The sequence below is a fragment of the Cynocephalus volans genome, chromosome 11, assembly GCF_027409185.1.
Source record: "Cynocephalus volans isolate mCynVol1 chromosome 11, mCynVol1.pri, whole genome shotgun sequence".
Lineage (NCBI taxonomy): Eukaryota > Metazoa > Chordata > Mammalia > Dermoptera > Cynocephalidae > Cynocephalus > Cynocephalus volans.
Genome location: NC_084470.1, coordinates 94,523,282 through 94,542,988, shown reverse-complemented (window position 1 = coordinate 94,542,988; position 19,707 = coordinate 94,523,282). Strand labels below are relative to the sequence as shown.

General features: G+C 43.0%; 1 protein-coding gene across 3 annotated transcripts in view; it reads left to right on the top strand.

Annotated features, from left to right (window-relative positions):
- Positions 1-10,407: 10,407 nt before the first annotated feature.
- Positions 10,408-19,707, top strand: part of RAF1 (Raf-1 proto-oncogene, serine/threonine kinase) — a 72,879-nt gene continuing 63,579 nt past the window's right edge. The window contains exon 1 of one of the 3 annotated variants that reach the window (XM_063115337.1): positions 10,408-10,758. The gene's annotated coding sequence lies outside the window, so the exon portion shown is untranslated. Of the gene's footprint in view, positions 10,759-11,542; positions 11,805-19,707 lie in introns of those variants that run through there. The other 2 variants (XM_063115339.1, XM_063115338.1) reach the window with 2 other exon arrangements.

Here is a 19,707-nt window from a genome sequence, read left to right as displayed (position 1 = left end):
AGTCAAGGGTTAAGATCCCCTTACCGGTCATCATTAAACAAACAAACAAACCAATATTCAATCTGATTGGATCCATTGGGTCACATGTGAGCCAATCACAGTGATCAGGGGCCTGTACCTGAGTCACAGGCTCCTTTCCTCGTACCAGGAGGAGAACCCCAGCCAAACAGGTAGGCTGAGAGCAGGAGAAGGGAGGGTCCCAAACTTTTGTTAGGAGAAGAAAGGAAGGCAAACAATGAAGTCCTCTATAACTGACTTCAAGTAAGGTGTTGAGCCTGACATAGAGGACAGCTCAAACGCTTCCCAGCCCCTGCCACTGAGCTAGGCATTGCACTCAGCAAATCTGATGACTTATGTCTCCTTGTGCCCACACACACTGTGTTAGTTATCTGTTGCTGCATAACAAATTACCCCCACACTTGGCAGCTAAAACAGCAAGCATTTATTATCAGTTGATGAGGGTCAGAAATCCAGGAGTAGCTTAGCTAGTGGTTCTGGCTCACGGTCTCTCCTAAGGCTGTAGTCAGCTGAGATGATGGTCATCTGAAGGCTTGACTGCACTGCAGAGTCTGCTTCTCAGCTCACTCACGTGGCTGTTGGCAGGAGGTCTCAGTTCCTCATCATGTGGGCCTCTCCTTATGGTGCCTCATGACAAAGCTTCCTCAGTGCAAATGATCCAAAAGAGAGAGAAAGAGACAGAAGACACACTTTATTTTTATTTATTTTTGTTTTTTTGGTGGTTGGCCAGTTATGGGGATCCAAACCCTTGACTGTGGTGTTGTAACACCATGCTCTAACCAACTGAGCCAACTGGCCAGCCTGACGCTTTATTTTTATCAGCATGACACTCTCCCAAGTGAGCCACTGGCCAGCCCCCGACACTTTATTTTTAAACCTTGGTTCAAGGTTTTTGTTGTTGTTAGCAGTTTCACACGTTGTCTTTTATGACTTAGTCTTGGAGGTGACATATCATCACTTCTGCCAGAGTCTATTGGTCATGTAGACCAACCCTGACAAAATGTGTCAGGGAATTTCATAAGGGAATGGATACTGAGAGGTAGGGATCACTAGGGGTCATCCTGGAGTCTGGCTACCATGCACTGTGTGCTATTTCCTGCCTCTGTGTTTGTCTTTACTTGCCCTATTCCTTCCGTTTCTCTCTTTTCATCTCCCACCTTTGGAGACCTTTATTTGGAGAACCTACCTGCCTTTTCCAATCATGCCCTCTCCGGGTAACATTGAGCCCTGGGTAGTCTACTATGTTTGAGTTCTTTACACGGGCCTGTAATTCATTTTTTTCTCCTCCAGGCTGGACAGTGAGTCCCCAAAGGCAGGGACCATGCTGGGCATCCCTATATCTCTTGTGGCTGGCTCAGCGCATGGCTCCCAGCATGCAGTATGTCCTCAGTGAATGTTCATTGAAATAAACAGAATTGTAGATAATAGAGAGTGGATGGGAAAACTGAGACAATTGTCCATATGAGTTCAGCAAAATAAAGCAACACAAGCACATCTTTGGCCCTGATTATCTGGCTTTCATTCCCCCTTTGGAATCAGCCAACGTGAGCCAATGAAGGAAACTGGACCAATTTTAGACTCTGGATAGTGGTGACAATGAAATGACCTGAAATTAAAGTTTTAGTCATCTAATAAGCCTTGTTCCTTTGGGATTTGTCTCTAGGCTGGAGCCACAGTTTTTCTTCTATCTTAGCTAATATTGAAATAAGTGTATATTAAGCACCAACTGTATGCCCAGTGCTACATGCTGGGGGATCAGGGTGTAGATATAACAATAATAAGACTTTCATCCCAGAGATTTAGACAGGCCTGAGCCACTTCCATTTTTTTTTTTTTTTTTTTTTCTTTTTCGTGACCGGCACTCAGCCATTGTGAGTGCACCGGCCATTCCTATACAGGATCCGAACCCGCGGGCGGGAGCGTCCCCGCGCTCCTAGCGCCACACTCTCCAGAGTGCGCCACGGGCTCGGCCCCACTTCCATTTTTTGAAGCCATTGGTATCTTTTTTTTTTTTTTTTTTTGGTGGTTGGCTGGTATTTTTTAAAATGTAGAAATGCCAAAGCATATATTAAAGATGGTGATGACATATTTTAAATGCTTATATTCAAAAAACTAATATTTTTCAATTCATAATCCCTTCCTGTAAACATAATGTAAATTTATGATGTTCTTTGCAAGCTATTAAAGGATTTATTTTAAAATGTAATGTATAGGTGTGGCTGATTATACTTTTTAAAAATGGCTGCAACAGTATCTCCGATCCCACGCAAATTTCTATAACCTCACCAGTCCTGCATCATGAGATGGAGGGAATCCCCCGACTCCAGAGGGCTAGTGACTGCGACTGCTTAAATCAGTAGAGGACAGTGGGAGTGATGCTCAGTGACTAGATCATAAAAGATCATGATGCTTCTGCATTGTCTACTGGTGCTCTAAGCTACCCTGAGGCCGCCTTGCTGGAAAGGCCAGGTACAGGTGCTCTGGCAGATCCCCCCAGCTGAGCTGAAGTTGGGGCTTGTTACCCAGCAATGGGCAACTGAAATCATAGTCCATCATGGACAGTGTGGTGTGGTGACTACTCTCCAGTTTAAAATTTTATGATAGGTGGTTTCCTTTTTCAGTCTAGTCAGTGTACCTCTGCAACTTGGTTTGGGGAGAATGGCAAATTTGACCCTCTGGCCTCTCTCCATGATCATCTACATAATTTGTGGGGCCCAGTGCAAAATGAAAATGCAGAACTCTTCTTCAAAAAGCAGGGGAAAAAAATACCATTAATGATACTAAAGTATAGAACTTTTTCCTTTCTTTCATCTCTCTCAACCTGTCTTGGTGTTTTGTATTTGCCATTTAATGTTGTGTACTCACAGGGCGAATGCAGACCCCAATAGGGGCCTGTGTGTGACCCTCAGCTGGCTCCTGGGTCCCCCTCCTGCCAGCTGCCAAGACTGCTGCACTAGCCTGGGGCAGGGGGCAGGGAAGTCAATGTCCCCTGCCTGTGGAAACACCATCCCAAGTCATGGTAGACAGTAACCCTCAAAGGATTGCAACCCCTGTGCTAGGTTTTGCTCAGTACCTGGGTTAGGGGTGAGAGAGAGGCCCCCGCTGAGTTGCCTGCCAAATGTGTGGTGGTCCTGCCACACTGGGGCCTGCTCAGTAGTCCAACACTGACCTTTCCTGCACCACCCCAAGGCAGAAGGCCCAAAATATTAGCTGGGTGGGACTGAGAGGGGGAGGCCTGGGCCAGGCAGGATGAGGGGAGAGAGTGACAGAAAGCAGTGAAGCAAGTAGCCAAAACTCCAGGGGAGATGGGGATGCGGCCAGAGACCACACATGAGCAAGGTTCCAAGTCCCGCATGCATGCTCCATTATCCCATTGGACTTCATTTACAAAATGCAAGGTCAAGGAGAAAATGATTAAGAATTTCAAGACAAAAACCACAGGGCCTTAAACCCAAGTGTGGGAACCTCTGAGTAAGGAAGGGGGTCCTGTGAGACTAGTTGATCTCATGCTCATGAAGCCCACCCTGCCTCTCAACAACACAAGAGAAGATGCTTTACGTAGGAGCCTCAGCCTCACCAGAGCCCTCGGAGGTGGGCATTATCCCTCTCAGACAGACATAACAGCTGTTTGCCTGGCCTGGAGTCACACAGCTAATAGGATAAAGAGATAGAAATTCAAAATCTGATTCCAAAGCTTGTACCTTTTCTGCTAGTTGAGGCAATAAGAGGCCAAGAAAAGGCAACAAACACAATGAGGCTCCCTGGAGATGTGGGTCTGGAGCTGGGATTTAGAGCAGGGAAGAGCATTTCCAACAGAGGGAATAGCGTAAGCTGCTGTGGGTTCTGCCGCCCTGCAAGGGTGTGAAGGGAGGAGAGGAGTCGTTCTCAGGACAAGAGGAATCAGACAGGGTCGGCGAAATAGGAGAGAAGCTCAGAGGTAGAATTTCAACAGGAAGGGCATGACCTTTACCAAACGCCACAAAGGGTATTGAGGCCTAGGCTTGGGAGACCCTCCTGGGATTTGACTGGGGGCATGGAGGGCAGTTTCTGTGGGAAGAAGAGGCATTCTGGGGGTGGCTGTGGAAGGCAGACTGTCAGGGCTTAGTGGAGGGGTGGGTGAAAAAATTGAGCTTGAGTCTTGACCATTTTTGGATACACTTGGACCTAAAAGGGAAGAATTAGAGTACATGGATGGGATGAACTGGTGTTTGAAAGTGCCATTGTTGGGCTGGCCACTTAGCTCATTTGGTTAGAGCATCACATCATGCTGATGGCACTGAAGTCACAGGTTCAGATCCTCTCACCAGCCAGCCACCAAAAAAAATAAAAAAGGAAATGCTGATGTTTTTCTTCAAGACCTGGTGACTTGCCCATGTAGGGTAGTAAGTCAGAGAGATGTGGTGGGGGGCACTGCTCCCTGAGCACCTACTGCATGCTGGGGTGTGTGCATTCCCATTTCATTTCCTCCTACTCCTTCACTCAGAGAGAGGCCAAGAATCACAGCAGGGAGGGGCAGGCTAGGATTAGATCTTGGATCTGCCTGACTCCAAAGCCCATGTGGCCCCTTTGTGCAGTGGAGGGAGGAAGGATTGGGTTTATCAAGAAGAAAATATATGTTCTCCTCACCAGCTGCTGAAGTAAGAGCATGGTGGACAGGGGGCAGTGAACAAAGGCCCAGGTTCCTGTCTAAGGCAGGTCTTTAGGGCTGGGAAGAAGCAGGCCTGAGGGCTTGGACAGCTTTCCTCTGGAGGTGGTGGGAGAGGCCCTGGGAGGCTGTGCACTGGTCACACCCAAGAAGTAGGTGAGCCAGGACCACCTTAAGTGGGGCTGTCTGGTCAGGGTGCCTTTTCTCCCGGGCTCTGCAGCTGAAGAGCTGGAGAGGCAGGGATGTGGTACTGGGAAGGATGGAGGGGCTGGCCAGGCAATCCAGGGTCCCAGAAGACCAGAGGGCCTGGCCCTGAGGCCTACTGGGAAGAATGGAGGGGCTGGCCAGGCAATCCAGGGTCCTAGAAGACCAGAGGGCCTGGCCCTGAGGCCTAGCCCTTGGAGTCCTGACTAGTTAGTGTCCTGGTGAGGGTCATACTGGGTTTGTGGATGAGGAGAGTGTGAACAGTGGAGAAGGTGCTAGGGCTGCGGGACAGGCTGTTGACCCTGCTCTACAGCTTGTTCCCTCATCTCCCAATTTTAGTTTCTAGTATGGACTGTTTAATTTGACCTCAAGGCCTGTTTTTTGTTCTTTTTAAAGTTTTGAGTAGGTAACACACATGGTTCAAAAATTAAAAAAACTATAAAAAGCTAGGCAATGAAAACTATTTTTCCCACTCCTGTCCCCATCTACCCAGTTCCCACCCTCCACCTGGCCTGTGATCACTGTAAGCAGCATTTATATGTCCTCCAGACATACTTTAAGACTTTGCAAGCAAATGTTTTCCTCCCTTTTCACAGAAAGCAGCATACTGTTCACACTGTTTGTTGGTTCTTTTTTTTTCATTAAACAGTATTTCTTGGACATCTTTTTATATCAATACATAGAGAATCATCTTTCTTATAGCTGCGTATTTGTTTAGATTACAAGAAATGCAGGAAGGAATAATCTGTTCCTACATTTTACATGTTTACAAGGGTATCTGTAGGATAAATTCCCAGAAGGAGAATTTCTGGGACAAAAGATGTATACTTTATAATTTTGACATTGCCAAATTAACTTCCATAGACATTGTTACAATTTATATGCCCTCAAGTAATTTATGAGCACCAAGGTCTTAATTTCTTTTTAATTCACCCATGTGTACACTGACCAGATCTTAATTTTTAACTGATTTCCAAGATGATGGCATTAGACTTTCATTGCAAATGACACTGCAGCACATATTGTGGTTGCCAGACATCATCTGCCCCTCCAGACCTCCCCTTCACCATTCTCTATGCTCTGGGGAGGGGTGGGGCAGAGAGCCAATCTCCAACCCCAGAGAACTGCTTGCTGTTTCCCAAACATATCATGCTAGTCAGACTTCTATTCCTTTGCCCATACTGTTTCCACCTCCTGCCCTTTGTGTCTTCCCTTCTCAGTGTGGAAAATTCCAACTCATACTTTCAGGCTCAGCTTAAATGTTTCCTGAATCTCCATAGCAGAGCCAGTCACTCCCTCCCTGCTTTGGGTGCCCTCCCATGAGAGCACATTTATATCACCTGGTGGGGTAACTGTTTACATGGCTCTGTCTCTCCCAGCACCCAGCCCAGGCCAGGCCCACACTTCAAACTCATCTGTGACTAAAATTAAACTCTCCAGAGAGAAGGATAGTATGGAAAGGCCACAGGCGTGGGAGTCAGACTGGATATGACTCCATCCTCTCTTCTGAGCCTCATCATGCATGCCCCACCCCCGGGTCTTCTGTGCTCTAACCTCACTGGCCTGTACTCCCGTCCCACTTCATGGCCCTTGCACGTACTGTTCCGACTGCTTAGAAAGTTCTTCCCCAGGTTCTTTCTTATCCTTCAGTTCCCAGCTGACCTGTCACCTCCTAGGAGAGGCCTTTCTTGACTACTGAATCTAAAGGCACATCCCCTTCCCATTCTACCATTCTCTAGCCATCCCCTTCATTGATTTACCATGATCCTAATGATCATATTGATTTATTTGTTTACTTGTTTCCTGCTTGTCTCCCCTGCTAGACTTCAAAGTCCTTTTTGGCTCGTACACTGCTATGGGCCCAGTGCTAATGCAGGGCTTGGCATATACTGTGCACTACAGAAATCTTTATTAACTGAATGAGTAATGAACAAATGAATAGGTCCAAATCCCCACTCCACCACTTACCAGCTTTGTGTCCTTGGATTAATTATTTACCCTCTCTCTCTTTTTTTTTTTTTGTGGGTAATAACATTTCATTTTTATTTATATCTTCATTAGTAGAGCTGTATTTTGCTTTATATGCTAAAAATAAAATCACCAAAAGTTGAATATATATTTTCATTACAATTCGGTAAAAATACATGTATGTGCATAAAGATAAAGATAGAAATAGAACATGCAAAACTGAAACAAACCTGCATTACAATGGTAGGTGAATTGATTTTGAAAGACTTTTAATGATATTATAACAATTACTTACCCTCTCTAAAGGGCCTTTACCCATCTGAAGATGAGGCCTTTCATTGGTTGTACATTGGAGATTGTGTAAAAATGCCTGAAACATGAAGAGGCCCCCAAAATGGCAGCTATTTTTTATTAAGTTTTTCTTTCCTTCATGTGAAAAATGCATCCTTTTTGCCAGGCTTAAAAATGTTACTGTCCATCTTTCAAAATAATTTTTATTGAGGTGTAACAAATGCGTAGAAAAGAACACCAATTTTTACATATGTACGTGTGTGTGTATACACACACACACCCGCTTCGCCAAGTAACGACCTCCCAAATTAAGAAGTAGAACATTCCAACATTCAGGAAAGTGTACATGGTAGCCTCCCCCCACCCCCAGTCCCCTTCCCCCAACCTGTGAAAACTCTCATTCTTTCCCTCCTCTGTTTGATCTGACATCACAGCACACCCATTCTTCCTTCAAACCATTTCTGATTCATTCCTTCTCCCCATTCCTCTTCTGAGACCTTTCCTAATAACTCTAACTCTCCTGATCTCTCCTATCACCAAACCAGAGGTCTCCAAAGTAAGGGACATATAACACAGCTGGGTGCAAATTGATCCCCACAATTCCACTCCTAGGTATATGCCCCCCAAAATTGAAAACAGGACTCAAACAAGTACATGTAACACACATGTTCCTAGCACCACTATTCACAATAGTCAAAAGATGGAAACAGCTCAAATATTCATCAACAGATGAATGGATAAACAAAATGTGGTATAAATTTACAATGGAATATTATTCAGCCTTAAAAAGGAATGAAGTACTGGGCCGGCCCGTGGCTCACTCGGGAGAGTGCGGTGCTGATAACACCAAGGCCCCGGGTTCGGATCCCATATACGGATGGCCGGTTCGCTCACTGGCTGAGCGTGGTGCTGCCAATACCAAGTCAAGGGTTAAGATCCCCTTACCGTTCATCTTAAAAAAAAAAAAAAAAAAAAGGAATGACATACTGATACACGCAACAATACAATGTGGATGAATCTTGAAAACATTATGCTAAGTGAAAGGAGCCAGACACAAAAGGCCACAAGTCCATTTATATGAAATATCCAGAATAGGTATATCCATAGTGACAGAGTGCACACTGGTAGTTGCCAGGGGATAAGGGGATGGGGAGAAACTGCTTAATGAGTAAGGGGTTTTACTTTAGAGTAATGAAAATGTTTAGGAGCTGGAGGTGGTGGTTGCACAACACTGCAAATGTACTAAATGCCACTAAATGTTCAATTTAAAATGGTTGAGGGGATGGCCAATTAGCTCACTTGGTAGAGCATTGTGCTGATAATATCAAGGTTCCAATCCCCATCCCTGCTGGTAGCCACCCCTCCCCTAAAAAACAAAAACCAAATTAAAGGTAAAATGGTCGGTTTCATGTTATGTGAATTTCACCTCAATAAATTTATTATTTTTTAAATCAAAATAATAAAACGTCAGCTGAGAGGTTTTAATGAGGCATAAGCTCCTGAAACTTCTAAGGTGTAAAGAGTTGGGCAAATATCAGCTGGGGTGACTGAAGGAAGGAAGGAATGGCCCAGGGGTTCAGCAAATGTGGCTTTACCACTCTGCCTCAAGTAGTAATGATGACAATAAGAGATAACTATAATTATAGCTAACACTTCTATAATGTTTAATATGAGCCAGGCACTGTTCCAAGTGCTTTACATCTGAAACTTACTAAATCCTTACAACTCTAAGGGGTTGGTATCATCACATTTTCATTACAGATGAGGAAACCGAGGAACTGAGAATCGGAGGAACTTGTCCAAATCACAGATGAGTTAGTGGCAGAGTCCAAATTTGAATCTAGGCAGTCAGGTTCCAGATATTGAAGTCTCAGCAACCAGGCTCTGTGCTAAGACATCTCCATGTTTTACCTCATTTAATCCTGTAAATTAGTTGTTATTGTTATTATTCGCATAAAAAAAATTCTCCTCATGTTCCTTCCACATTCCATGCCTTCCAGTCTTTCTCCTGCATTTATTTTCATTTTGGTCCACATAATCCTGTCATTATCTCCTCACTTTGCTTAATTTTTCTTTATACTACACATGTTACTACCTGAACTTTTTATTTTATTGTTTTTTGGGGCAGCTGTACGGTATGGGGATACAAAACCCTTGACCTCGGTGTTACAACACTGCTCCAACAAACTGAGCCAACTGGCCAGCCCTGAACTTATTATTTATACTTTCTTTTGTTCTCCCATCACTAAAAGGCAGGGATTTTTTTTTTTGGCTGTGGATTTTCCAATATCCGGAACAATGTGCGGTATATAATAGGCTCTCAATAAATAAAAATAAATATTAAAAATGCATTGTACTAGGTAGTATTGTCTTTTGTGCCCATGTTTGAATAAGATCAAACTATACATAATGTTATTTTTAAACTTAATGTCTTAGATTAAAAAAAAAATACATAGACCTAGCTCATTCTTTTTAACGGGTGGATGATATTCCACACTGTGGATGTAGCACCGTTCATTTAACCAGTTTCCCATTAATCCACATCTTCCCCAGTGTTTCTAATGCAAACAATACGGCAATAAACATATTCGCACATGCCTTTTTGTGCGTACGCGCAGGCACGTGTAGGCAGGAATGGAAATAACGGTAAGAAGGGTATCTACATTAAAAGTGTTAATAGAAAATGCCAAATTGTCCCCGATATCCATTCCTGCCAGCGCTGGATGAGGACACACAATAGGTTTCAATATACCTTGCACCAAACTGATTATCATCAGTTTTTTAAAAAGTTTTTGCTATCTAATGGCGGGGGGGGGGGATGAACCCTCAATTTACAGATAAGGAAACGGCAGCTTAACAAGGTTCGGGAACTTTTCCACACGGCCGGTGAGTGGCGGAGCCGTGAGGCGGCTTGGAAGTCTCGACTCCGCAGAGCACCTGCCAAAGTTGGACACTGCTCCGCGCTGTGTGTCCTCGGGTACGTCTGGTTATCTCTGGATTTTGTGATGTTGGCCGGCGGGCCTTTCTGTCCCCCTCTGAGCCTTACGCCTCTCCGAAGCGGCCTGACTGGCCCTTCCCGGTTACCGACCGCCTCTCGTGAGGGGCAGTCAGCATCGCCTCACTACCCGTTCAGCTCCGAAATGGCGGCCGCCAACCCCGCGAGGCCACGCCTCAGAAGGCGGAGCCTGAATTTAGGCCAGAGCGATGGATGCCCGAGCCGAGTTTGAAGTCGACTGCCAGGCGGGCTCTCGCAGAAGTGGTGGCGCCGCAGGTCGGGAGGAGGAGCGCCGAGTGGAGGGCTCGTTTGCCGGGGCCGCCCGAGTCTCTTCATCGAGGGCGGTGGGGCCGCCATCTTAGATGGCGGGAGTAAGAGGAGAACGAACCTGAGGCGGGAAGGCTTGTCCGCCGCTCTCCCCAGGCCCGAAAAGGGCCAGCTAGCCGGGCTTTGGGGCGTGTGCCCTGAGGCGCGGAGCGCGACTGCGACGATGCGGGGGCTGCCCGGGGCCCCGTCCCCTGGGCTGGGGACGCGCCGAATGTGACCGCCTCCCTTTCCCTCACCCGCCGCGGGGAGGAGGGGCGGACGAGACGCCGCTGCCGGACCACAGGACACGGGGGCGGCCCGGCTCCCTTAGGTAGGCGGCTGGGCCGGGTCGTGGATGCCGGCGGAGCCGGACGGCGGGGCCGAGTGGCTGGCTTCCCCGGCCACCGGGCCTGGGTGGCGCTGAAGGAGCGAGCGGCCCCGCGGTTGCTGGGCGGAGGGCCCGGGCCAGGCCGATGTCACCCCGGGTTGCGCTGGCGGGCGGGGGCCCCTGGACCCGGTGTCATGGCCGGCGAACCTACTAGCTCACACATCCCCAAATTTCCTTGTGTTTCGTGGAGACGTGCCAGTGCCCCCCCCCCCCGTGCTGAGTGCGCATTCCTCATTTTTTGGCAATGGGAAAACCCGCCCAGAGCTGCCCCATATCTGTGTTGTCACTCTTTGGCCACGGAGTGGGGACCCGGACTTGCACCTTAACATCGGATCCTTCACTCAAGCGGCACTCTTTTGGGAAGAGGAGAGGAATCGGGGAAGAGGAGGAAACGGGTCAGTGCCCCACCACAAAGGCATAGGGGCATAGCCTTCGTTTTCAGACTCTGTGGGTTACTAATGAAAGGTTTGGGATGCTTATGCTGAGGATTGGCCTCGGGATGCTTGTGAATGAAGAGCCGGGGCTGTCTTTTGTGTGAAGTGAGAGCCGTCAGGACGCTTCAGTTTTGCAGCTACCGAGGCTCTGCAGAGCTAGTCGATACCCAGAGAGAGGAGTCTGGACATCACGAGAGACAAGGCGGCTGTGCTCATTCATTGTTCTCTTTCCAGGGCTCTGGGTGTGCCTCTGGTATTCATTCTCCGGTGGGGAGAATGATAGGATCTCGTTGGTCTCCTTGAGATGTGACCGGGTTCTAGGGGGTCCCTTAATCCAAGTAGGGAATGAATTCCTCGCACGTTCATTGAACGTTTCTGCCTGCTTGGCCCTCTGAGGGCTGAGTGGAGAGTGCCCTTCCTGCGTTCCTAAGGAGTGAAAACAATACGGCGTGGTAAGGATTGGTTTACCAGGTGTTGGAAGTTTGCATAGGGGAGTTGAGGGCGCCTGTACAGTGGAAGAGACTTTTGCGATTTTTTGGGAGTTTTGCAGGACTGGTAAGTACTCACCAGGTGAGGGACTAGAGGAACCTCTGGTACAAAGGCATAGAGGCATGCAGGAATTATGATGAGTTTGGGGAGCAGCAAATAGTCTGGGGTGCAGGGAGCAAATGGCGAGAGATGAGGGTCTAAAAAGTTGCTAGATTGTCAAGGGTCTTTCTTGTAGATAATGATGAACTAGTTGGTTTAATTTGGATTATTCTAAATGAGTGTTGCTAATTCTTTATTCTTGCTGATAACCAGTTTTTCCCCCTTGATGATGTTGAAGCTGATAGTAATTGAAAAGATTTACTTTGTTAAACCCGGTAAAGAACATTTTTGATAAGTGTTTTACATCAAATGTCTTGCACTTACACGGTGATGAATGAAGTGAATTCATATTTCTAGGGATTCCTGCAAAAGATTTTTCTCACAAAAATGTTGGCTTTATAAATGTATTGTATGCTCCTATTAATTCTTTTTTTTTTTTAAAAAGATAACCGGTAAGGGGATCTTAACCCTTGACTTGGTGTTGTCAGCACCGCGCTCACCCAGTGAGCAAACCGGCCATCCCTGTATGGGATCCGAACCCGTGGCCTTGGTGTTATCAGCACCGCACTCTCCCGAGTGAGCCACAGGCCGGCCCCGCTCCTATTAATTCTAAATTTTAAATGGCTGTTGACAATATAAGCCATGTTCCCCATATAGAAATTGACAGATTTGGTGGGGGAGGGATTGGGGAGAGGCTGGGTAAAAGAGCATAAAGAATAATTTTTTTTCCAGTTATTTATTTATTTATTTATTATTTTTTAAAAATTTTATTTTGTCGATATACAATGTGGTTGATTATTGTGGCCCATTACCGAAACCTCCCTCCCCATAAAGAATAATTATGATTTGTATTGACGAACATGCTAATATCGATTTGATCAATACATGTACACAGGTGATGGTAGTCAACGTTGTACCCCAAATATATATATGATCAATTATGCTTCAATTAAAAAAAAAATCGACAGGTTATATAAAAACAATCTGAAAAAGTGTAGAATGCAAATTAATATTTTTAGTTTGATAAATGTATTTTATATAGTAAACTATTTCTTTGGATTGAGTCCCCAGATTCCAATACTGTTATAAAGACTTCAGCTCTGTGAACATAATTTTCCTAAAGTAGCTGTACTTCAGCTAGCAGTTCCTAAATCTTTGTTGGGTTGTGATGATGATATACCATTGAAGAACATTAAGATTCTTTTGGTTTGTTTTTATACTTATCACTTTGAGGGCTAAGCTATTTAAAATGCAACTGAAACATTTGACCCAGTTGAACAGTAGATACTTGGGAAAATAAACCTGTTATTTGTGTTCTAGAAGCTTATCTTTTAGGTATGTGGTGTTTGTGATTTTTTTTTTTTTTTTTTTTTTTTTTTCCGGTGACCGGCGCTCAGCCAGGGAGTGCACTGATCATCCTTATATAGGATCTGAACCCGCGGCGGCGGGAGCGTCGCCGCGCTGCTAGCGCAGCACGCTACCGAGTGCGCCACGGGCTCAGCCCGTGTTTGTGATTTTTAATTGTAGTGTAATTGCTTAGTTTTGATAAAGTTTGTCAAAGTTTAAAAAAAGTGTATGCCTTCAAAGTAGAAGCCTTGACTCAAATACGTTTGAAAATATTTTATGGGATTTGGTTTAGCAGAAGAAAGCAGTGAGAAGCAGATTAAGTTGGTCATCCCCCCCTCCCCAAACTGGTCATTTATGATGAAAAGCACCTAAAGGATGAGACTGGTTAACACAACTGCTGTGAAACTAGTTGCTTTTAGTTTAAAACATGCCATTTGTTTGCTCTGAAAATTAAACAACTTCATACTTATTGGAAGTTAAATTTGACTTTTTCTGGGGCTGGTGGGTTAGCTCAGTTGGAGTTGGTTAGAGCACAGTGTTTTAACACCAAGGTCAAGGGTTCGGATCTCCGTACCAGCCAGTGGCTCCCCCTGCCCCTCAATTGACTTTTCCAGAAGCAATAGATTATTTATGAGATGAAAGATATAATTAATAAGTTCAAATTACTATTTCAAGTAGTCTTATTAGTAGTAAATGTATGCTTTTGCACCATTTAAATTTCAAAAAGAACTTGGTTAGTTACCTACTGCCTAAAAATAGAAAATGTTACCTGAGGTAGTACTTTTGTTTGCCTTTTAGGAACATAATAGGCCATACATAATAATCATGATCTGGGGAGGAGTTTGTTAGCCAAACAGCATGCCTTAATGTTGACTTGGAGAAGAGAATTTTAAATATTGGCTTTGAAAGGCAGTGGTCTAAGTGACAGTGAGGGAGTTTATGAAACCACAGAATTGGGCTTTGACTTGAAAAGTTTTTTTTTTAGGTTGTGCAAATCATGGAAGTCATTTATTCAAAACAAATGATGATTCGTTGGACAATTGCTCACCTTGATGAAATTAATTGGAAAATCAGAGAACACTGGGTTCATTTAAGATGGGTGGAATTCCTAATTGCTCATCTGACTGTGTTCAAAATGTAATACTACTAGATATTTGTGTCATAATTCAGTTGGTACTTCTGGAATAGGGCTAAACTATCTTGTCTGAAATCATATGATAGGAATGGCAGGGTATTTTATTCTTGCCTTAAAGTTGTGAGTAAAAATTCCTTAATTACATATTAAAGTTTTCAACTTTAATTTTACAGTGTTTGAGTCATTCTGTTACTCCTTTTATTCCAGAATTACTTGGGTAGCTCTCAATTAGCTTATTTTATTTTTTGGCAGCTGGCCTGTAAGGGGATCTGAACCCTTGACCTTGGTGTTATCATTGCACTCTAACCAACTGAGCTAATCGGCCAGCCTCTCAATGATTTTAATAGTTAAGTTTAGATCTGTTTGCCTTTCTTCTAAAATTACTCCCAGAATCTCAGTTTAACCAAGGAAAATGTCAAATGGGCATTGTTTCTTTGTTATTGGTTTTGGCCCAGGCTATTGGAAATTTCTTTGGCAAATTAACATATTTTGATATGTTAATTGGCATCACATTCCAATCAGTGTACATGGTATTTTTTTTGAGGAACACTTGACACAGTTTTATTTTTAGTCCAGATTCTAAGAGATTTTGGTGGGTGGGGATTAACAATCCAAAAACTAGTTTAGAATTTTAAAATCTTTTTGATTTGGAGGTTGTTTACATTTTTGGTTAATGAATGGGGAGCATCAGGCAGTGACAATGTTTTAAAGGAGCCCGATATGTCTTATTGCTTCTGAGGACGCTTGTGGGCTGTATAGTGTCATTTTCCTTCTCTTCAAACATGTTGGATTTAATTTGTCATCCAGTAGCAAGATTTAGCAACTGTTTTACTAAAGATATTCTCTCTATTTTCCTCCATCTTGCTAGGCAAAGTAAAAATGGTCTGATTGTTTTGAAGCTACATAATACTCGGCATCACATTTGGATTAGTATTTCCCTTTCTTAATCCCCTCAGATTTTTGATGGAAGAGTTAGTTTGATGGAAGGTTAGTTAATGGTTAGTAAGGCTTCATAATTACAAGTTTTCATTCTTAATCTGGGTATTTTGGTGGTAGCCTTTTCAACCTCAGGTAACCCTTAACATCTGTCTAAGTTTGGGATAGATGATAGATGAAATTCTGGTTTTTCCCAGGAAGAACACAACTCTTACCCTCTATGGCAAGTCTAATTAGGAAGCTCAGAGCTTCTGGGAGAGGCATTTCCCTGGATCTAGGTAGATTGTTCACAAAGAAGCTTCCACTTGCATTTAGCAAAGTTTGTTTATAATAGAAAAAAACTAGAAACAATTCAGATTCCCAACAATAATAAAATGATTAAGTAGCTGTGGGACAGCCACTTGATGGGACACTGTACTTTTCATTTAATATGGCATATATGAAGCATTTATGACATAGAAAATGCTGAACACAGTTATGTATCAGGAATGATTACAGTTGCATTTGAAAAATACCCCAAACTTAATGGAATATTATTCAGTAATAAAAAGATATGATATGCATACATATGACATCATGGATGAACCTTGGAAAACATTGTGCTAAGTGAAAGAAGCCAGGTAGAAAAGACCACAAATTATATGATTTCATCTATATGAAATGTGCAGAATAGGCAAAAGTAGATTAGGGGCTGGGGGAAGCAAGGAATGAGCAGTGACTGTGATGGGGTTTCTTTTTTGCGGCAATGAAAAATGTTCTAAAATTGATTGTGGAGATGGATGCACAACTCTGGGTATATAATAAATCCATTGAATTGTAGGCTTTAAGTGGGTGAATTGTATGGTATGTAAATTACATCTCAAGCTGTTTTTTTTAAAAAAAAAACCCAAAATTTAGACATAGGAAAAAAATACATGCAGATGTTACCAGTGGTTGTTAACCAGTAGAAATAAGGATAATTTTCCTCTCTGTACTCTTCTATACTTTCTAAATTCTCTGAATATATTGCTTTTATAATAGAAAAACACATTTAATAAAGTTAAATAATTAATTCCGTTCATGGTATGGGCCCTTACATCATGCCATACATTTAGTCACTTGTCAGATTGCATTGATGATTGTGTTTTTGATCTGCTTTCAGCTACCTTCTACTGCCTCTAGATTAGTTCAGGTCTTTATTACTGTTTGCCTGAATTATTGTTAGAACCTCTGAACTGAATTCCGTTTTCTTATTTCTTCCCATGCCAGTACATTCTCCACATTATTTCCAGTTCACTTTCTTAATGTACAGGTTTTTAAAAATTAAATTTTATTTTTTGAATAGGTAATAAGGTCACATGCTGCAAAATTCAAAGGATACATGCTGTGCAGAGTAATTCTACCTTCCCCTTTGTTCTCCAGCTACCCAGCTTTCTTTCATGGAGGAAATTATGTTATGTGGTTCTTATGTATTGTATTTTGTGTTGACATAAGAATATTCAAGTGTAAATGTGCTGGTCTTATTTTGCTGCTCATATCTTTCAGAGGTCTCCATTGCCTACTAAGTATGCAGTTAATGCCTCTGTGTCTTGTTCACATGGCTTCCTCATACTATGTTTAGTGGAATCCAAAAGCCAGGTTTTTTTTTTTGTTTTTTTTTTTTACCGGTAAGGGGATCGCAGCCCTCGGCACGGTGTGGTCCACACCACGCACAGCTAGTGAGAGCACTGGCCATCCCTATATAGTATCCAAACCTGTGGCCTCGGCGCTCCCAGCACCACACTGTCCCGAGTGAGCCATGGGGCTGGCCCCAAAAGCCAGTTTTTAAAGCACCTATTAGGTGCAGGCTACTATGCGTGATGCATGATGAATAAGGCAAGTTCCTGCCTTCAACGTCCTTAACTAATGGAGGGAGGCTGACACAATTTCCTCACTTTTATCTGTTCCTCTTTTAGGAGCCATTTCAGACACCATCTTCTAAACATCATTTCCTGATCTTTTCTATACTTTCCACTCATAACTGCTATTTTCCTTCCTTGAGCCCCTCCTTAAAACACTTTGCATTTGTTTTTCTTATGGCCTTCATCTTATGGTCGTTTGTGAATTTATCATGCCATTAGATTATAAACGCAAATGAATGCTTCCCACTCAGTGTTTAATTCCTTATTTATTGATATTTGTGAAAAAAATTTCTATTTGAGAGGTTGAGGGACCAGGCATGTGTGCTTTAGTGAAAGTGTTGAATCTAAATTCTGGTGCTTAATAGTAGGATTGATTGATTGATCTATCTATCTATTTATATTTCGAATTTTAATTTATTATTAGCATATTCATTCTTACAGATCGTGATATTTCTTTATGTCCTTTGCCCGACCTATCACTTCCCAAACCCCCTTCCTCCCTACCCCCTATCTCTAGCATCCTTAGGTTTGTTCTCTCCTGAAAGTTCCACTTATTGCTGTGGTCTTTCCTTTCTTTCTTCATTCCTTCTTCCTTCCTTCCCTCCCCCCAGTACTAGGTTTTATAAGACCTTTTATTTAACCTTCGGTAGTTTGTGTAAATACTCTTTTTGGTACTATGCACTGTAGTCTTTATATGTATTTATTAAGACACACAATAATTTAATAACGTATTTGTTTACTTCTCTCCTCTTAGAGGACTGTGTCTTAATCATTTGAATACCCAGAGCTTAGCACTGTGGCTGGCCCCTGATTGCTACTCAGTTTGTTGAATATAAGATGCTAAATAATGTTTATTGAGTTGAATTTTTTGTATAGATGCCTTATGTCTCTGACTAGACTTAAAGCTTCTTAAAGGTGGGGCACTTCTTACTCTTGTTTATATGTCTCCAGTTCTTAAAACCTTGTCTTGCTTATACAACAAACAGTTGAATGAGTGGAGATTAATTTAGAGGTTAATCCCTTGTGGATTTAGTTTCTTCCTACTGCCATCACACACACAAAAATGCTTACAATAAAGAGGATGTACTTACTAAATTCAAATTCAGGACATGTGTTGCAGGAGTGACCTTGCTTAAGCTTCGCCCTTTATTGGGCACTATCTGTAGAGTGCTCCGGGTTTTTTCACTGATAGCTCCTTGAGGATGTTTGCCTGCTTTTAGCAGCTTGTTTACTCATTGGTAAAACAGCCCTTGCCATGCCGCCTATTTCCTTCTGCTTTCATAGGTTTTAGACATGGAAGAAAGTTTTAACCAGAGAGAATGAATGGAGAAATGATACTCTTCTACCTTCCTTAACCTAAGTCTGAATTGGTATTAGAATGTGATTGTGAGAATGGGGATCGTGACCTCCTTGACTACTGTTATATCTAGCTGTCTGACAGTGCAAAATGGGCCACTGTGCTTTGTGCATGTGTGTTAAAACATACATCACATAACATTTGGCATTTTAACCATTTTAGGTGTATGATTCAGTGGCATTAAGTACATTCACAACGTTATAACCATCACCACTATCCATTTCCAGAGCTTTTTCATCACCCCAAACAGAAATTCTGATTAAGCAATATCTCTCCATTCCTCCTCTACTCCTAACCCTGATAGATAACCTTTATTCTACCTTCTATGAATTTGCCTGTTCCAGGTACCTCATGTAAGGGGAGTAGTACTTTGGCTTATTTCACTTAGCATGTTTTCAGAGTTCATCCTTGGAGTAGCATGTATTAGTACTTCAGTCCTTTTTATGGCTTGAATAACATTTCGTTGTATGGCTGTATCACATTTTGTTTATCCATTCATCTGTTGATGGACACTTTGGTTGCATTCACCTTTTGGCTGCTGCGAGTAATGCTGCTATGAACATTGGTGTACAAATATCTGTTTGAGTTCCTGCTTTCAGTTCTTTGGGGTATATACATAGGAGTGAAAATGCTGGATCATATGGTAATTCTGTGTTTGACTTTTTTTTTTTTTCTTTTAAAAATGACCGGTAAGGGAATCTTGACCCTTAACTTGGTGTTGTCAGAACCACGCTTTCCCAAGTGAGCTAACCGGCCATCCCTATATAGGGATGTGAACCCGTGGCCTTGGTGTTATCAGTACCGCACTCTCCCAAGTGAGCCATGGGCCAGCCCGCTGTGTTTGACTTTTTGAGAAACTGCCAAACTATTTTGCACAGTGGCTGCACCATTTTACATTCCCACCAACAAAGTACCAGTTCTCTGCATCTTTGTCAACACTTGTTAGTTTTCTTCTTTTTTATAATAGCCATCCTAATGAGTGTGAAGTGGCCCTAAGCTTTTTTTTTCCTACTGTAATTAGCTCTAATGGGCAAACCAGAACCTTAGCTATATTTGGATCTGATAGATTTTTTTCTCCCTTACAAATGCATTTTTATGTAATGTTCTTCAGAGATAAATTAGTTACACAGTTAATGACTTATCTTTTTTGTAAAGAATAGTTTTTCTATAGGCTGATACAGGTAGTTGTCATAGTTACCTTCTTTATATTCCCAT